Genomic DNA, 5258 nt, shown 5'->3' with positions numbered 1-5258 from the left:
AGAATAATTAAATTTTTAGTCAGAAAAATAAATTTTCGACTAAAAAATATACATTCAACCACAGAAATGAATTTTTAAACAGAAATAGGACAGTTAAATTTTCAGAAAAAAAAAATTTTAATCTATTAAAATAAATTTTCAACCAAGCAGATGAATTTTTAATGAAGAATATTAGATTTATATCCAAAAATATACATTTTCCACAAAAAATCAGTCTTATTTTCAGTTAAAGAAATTAATTTTTGTCTAAAATGGCAAATTTTCAACAACAAATTTTCAACGAAATATGTGAATTTTCAACTAAAAAAGGTCAATTTTCAACCAAGAAAAGAATACTTAATTTTCAGTTAGAAAAATAAATTTGCAAACAAAAAACACGTAATTTTTAACAAAATAGTTCAATTCTAAACCTAAAAAATTAATTTTTAACTTAAAAAATGATTTTTCCAGGTAATAAGGTTACTTTTCTACCAAAAAAGTCAAATTTTCAAGAAAATATTTGATTTTCAACCAAACTGATCATTTTTCAAGAAATAATAGTAAATTTATATAAAAAATGGACTTTTTCCACAAAAGTAGAATAGTTAAATTTGCAGTTAAGGAAATTAATTTTTAACTAGAATGATAAACCTTCAACACAAAAAAATAATTTTTAACCAAACAGATGAATTTTCAACCGAAAAGATTCATTCTTTAAAAAAATTAACGAAATATGTGAATATTTAACTAAAAAAGATAAATCTTCATCAAAAAAAGAATAGTTCTATTTCCAGATAGAAAAATAAGTTTGTAACGTCATAAATGTATTTCCAACAAAATAGTTCAATTTTAAACCAAATAAATGAATATTTTATTTAAAAAATTAAATTTCAACTGACAAGATTAGTTTTCTACAAAGAGATAACTTTTGAATATAATAGTTAATTTTTTATACTAAAAAATATCAAGTTTCAACTTATAGTTAAATTTTCAGTGAAAAATCAATTTTCAACAAAACAAATAAATTTTTCACCAAACAGATGAATTTTCAACGAAGATAAATGTTGAGCCGAACATGAAATAAGCCAATTTCCAATCTAATAAAAAAATTATTTAAAATCATCTTTTTCGACAAAATAGTTTAATTTTCAGCAAAATAGTTGAATCTTTAAGCAAGGTAGATTAATTTTTAACCAAATAAAATAAATTTGCAACAAAACAAATAAATTACAATCCAAACAGATGAATTTTCAACGAAGATAAATGTTAGCTATTCAGCTGAATAACATGGAATAATTAAATTTTCAATTTAATAAAAAAAAAGTTGTTTCAAATACAACAAAATAGTTGAATCTGCAAGCAAACCAGATGAATTTTCAACAAAATTGTTGAATCGCCAATCAAAACAGATTAATTTTTATCAAAATAAAATAAATTTGTAACCAAAAAAATCAACTTTCAACCAAAGAGAAGAATTTTCAACGAAGAAGATACATCTTAGCCGGACATGGAATAGTTCGATTTTCATTTTAATAACAAAAAAAAAATGGTTTAAAATAATTGCTTTCAACCAAACAGATGAATTTTCAATAAAGAAGATACATTTTTAACCGATCATGGAATAGTGTACTATTCCATGATCGGTTAATGTTTTTAATTAATCAAATATATTTAGGTCTGCTTTAATTCATGCGTTCACATCATTTTGAAATCTGGTAATCAAAATCCGAGCTACAGAGAAGACAAAAACAGAGTCAAGGAATTGTAATTCCTTGACTCTGTTTTTGTCTTCTCTGTAGCTCGGATTCTGATTACCAGATTACAAAATGATGTGAACGCATGAATTAAAGCAGACCTAAATATATTTGATTAATTAAAAACATTCTCCTAAGTGCAATAGATCGGGTGGTATAACTTAATCAGCGTCAGACTGGACTACGCCTTTTGAAAGAATAAATAGATTTTTCTCTAAATGTACCGTTAATTTGTTAGTGCTGAGATGTTTCGCGAGGGTTGTCAGTCAATCCCGTATACATACGCTAGTCCACTGCTGACCTTACTTTAGATAAATTAATACTCTCATTTTTAATAAAATAAAATAAATGTTTAATTAAATCTCTTTGGTGAGGGTACTGTCGGAATGCGCAGTGAACGGATTTCAGCATCCAAATAGCGAGAATATAGTTTGAGCCCACTCCCTCTCGACTTCCTATAAATCATTCCATTCAACAATCTAAAAGGGCTGGGTCTAGGTATGTATATTAGGTCTTCAAACTTATACAGAATACAGTCACTGCAAAAATTTCTGTACCACAGAAGTACCTACTCATAATTAGAACAATATTAAGCATACTTATAAAGACGGGAAATTATTAATAATAATAATCAGAGGTATATTTGAGGTTTGGCAGAATGTGGCATCGCCAGGCCACTTTCTTGAGCCACGGAATATTTTTCCAGTTTTGGGCCATCCATAAACTACTGCCCGAAAGTTAAAAAATTCTTACAAATAAAATTAAGGCCATGTGACGAGTGGGTCTCGTGACTAGATTCCTACCATACCGACACTTTTTTAATTTCCCAACTTATTTTCACACGAAGTGCCACATCAAGTTGAAAATTTGGGATAATGAATAAGAAGCACTAAGGAAGGTAGGTCTGGTCATAGATTCTAATAATTATAAAAAAAGTATGCAAAACATATTTATAAAAAAGCTTTTTAAATAATTATACAAATTTAAGACCAAACCCACCTTCCTGAGTCATTTTAATTTATTATCCCAAATTTTTAACTCGATTTGGCGCTTTGTGTGAAAATAAGTTGGAAAATACAAAAAGTGTCGGTAAGGTAGGAGTCTGGTCACGTGACCCACTCATCAGGTGGCCTTAATGTAGATATATTGAATTCAATACGAAACACTTTAAATTACTAAGATTCGAAGCAGACATATAATGCATTTTCAACAAAATAGTTGAATTATACATACACACAAATTCTACCCAAAGAAAACAATTTTCAAGACAAAAAGACGAATTGAAAAATGTATAAATTTTCAACCTAACAGTTGCATTAACAACCAAATAGACGAACTTTCCAGGAAAAGGGACGAGTTTTCCAAAACATATATTTGATAAAATAATAAAATTGTTAAACCAAAAACATTAATGAAGTTGAATTTTTAACAAGAAAATTACTTTTTAAGCAAGAAAGATCAATTTTCAACCAACAAGGATGACTTTTCTACTATCAAAGATGAATTTCCAATCCAAAAGGATGAATTTTTAACAATGCTAGAAGCCCATACGCGCGCGACCCACTAATTCACTTGTAATTATTTTATTTGGAAATGAAGTTCAATAAAATATCATGATAATAATTTTCACTTTAATAAACTTCTATTTGTGCACGGCTTCGTGTGGGTACCCTCTCACGACGCAGAATAAATTATTGTGAAACACTAAATATTTTTATGGAAGTTTGGAGAAAAGATCTAAAATTACGACGCGTACAAATTTTCATAGAAATACATAGCAATGATCTCGACTCGAGAAGAGTCCAAATGTCAAGCCATTTCGAGTGCCCCTAGCACTTTGATCAGTGACCATCCACGACATACGACGGGGTTGTGTACTCGAATTTCGAAAAGCCGGCTAAACTCGGGAGGTGATTTTCTGCAGTTTTCCTCTCATCTAACCAAATGTTTAGGCAAATGCGACTACTTTGAATAATCTCGTATGTAGCCGCATTGTAACTAAACTGTACTAAAATTCATACAGTGATTTTAGGCCCACTTTAGTAAAAAAAAAACTGACCCTACTCGTTGAAAAATAGCCAAATTCTACATTTTTAGGAAAGTTCTTTAAATAATTAATAATTGTTGTAAATTTAACAAATAACTTAAAAAAGATCTATCGCAAAGACAATCTTAGTTAACTTCGTATACAAATTATGTTTGTTAATTGAATAATACCTCAATTCTCAATATTTGTATGAAAATTGTTTAAATGATTAGTAATTATTATATATTTACAAAGTAACGTGGAAAATCATCTTCGAAAGACATTCTTAGTTCATTCCGTAAACAAATTATGCCTCTTCCTTGAAAAATAGCCAAGCTACATATATGTTAATAAAAATTTTTTAAAAAATTAATAGTTGTAGATTTTCAAGGCATCAGAGAAAAAAAATCATCGAAAAGCTATTTTTAGATAATTGTGGTAGAAAGTGAAGCCTACTCGTAGAAAGAAAAGCAAACTCTTAATTTTTCAATTGGAATTCTTTCAATAATTAATAGTTCTTGTGAATTTACAAAGCAACATAGAAAAGACACATCGATTGAACATTCTTAGTTGATTTCGAAAACAAATTGACTCGTAGGATAAAGATCAAAGTCTTAATTTTTTAATCGAAATTGTTTAAATAATTAATAATTCTTGTACATTTTCAATGCAACATAGAAAGGAATCTTGGGAAAGACTTTCTTAGTTGACTCTGTAAACAAATTGACTTCTAGAAAAAGGGGCAAACTCCTAATTTTTAAAAATAAAATTGTTTAAATTATTAATAGTTTTTGCAAATTTAAAGAACAACATAGAAAAGAGTCATCGGATAGACATTCTTAGTTGACTTCGAAAACAAATTGATTCGTAGGATGAAGGCCAAACTTTAAATCTTTTAATTAAAATTGTTAAAATAAATAATAATGCTTGTAAATTTACCAAGCAACATAGAAAAGAGTCGTGGGATAGATATTCTTAGTTTAATCCGTAATCAAATTTAATTATAGAAAAAAGGGTAAAATATTAATTTCTTAATTTAAATATAAAAACAATATACACAGGTAGCAAAGCGAGTGTAAGAGTGAATGGGAAACTGAGTGACTGTTTCGATATTGTTCAAGGAGTTAGACAAGGATGCGTTATGTCTTCATGGTTATTTATATTATTTATGGACAAGTGTTTAAGAATGGCTCTCTTCGACGAAGAGGGTGTGGATCTCGAAACAGTAAGGGTACGAGGGTTAGCGTTCGCAGATGATAAGGTTGTTACGGCAGAGTCTATCGAAGACCTACAAAGAATGCTGAATAAACTAGATGCAAGCATGAAGAGCATGGGCTTAAAAATTAACGCAAATAAAACAAAAACTATGGTGTTTCGAAGGAAAGAGTGAGAAAACACTATGCAATATTTTATTAAATGATGAGAGAATTGAACCAGTTGATAAGTTCGTATACCTTGGTAGCTTATTTACTAGGGACGGGAAGATAAATGAGGAATTA

Source organism: Belonocnema kinseyi, chromosome 1 (genome assembly GCF_010883055.1).
Source record: "Belonocnema kinseyi isolate 2016_QV_RU_SX_M_011 chromosome 1, B_treatae_v1, whole genome shotgun sequence".
Taxonomy (NCBI): domain Eukaryota; kingdom Metazoa; phylum Arthropoda; class Insecta; order Hymenoptera; family Cynipidae; genus Belonocnema; species Belonocnema kinseyi.
The sequence above is the reverse complement of the archived record's forward strand: the minus strand, read 5'-3'. Positions refer to the sequence as shown.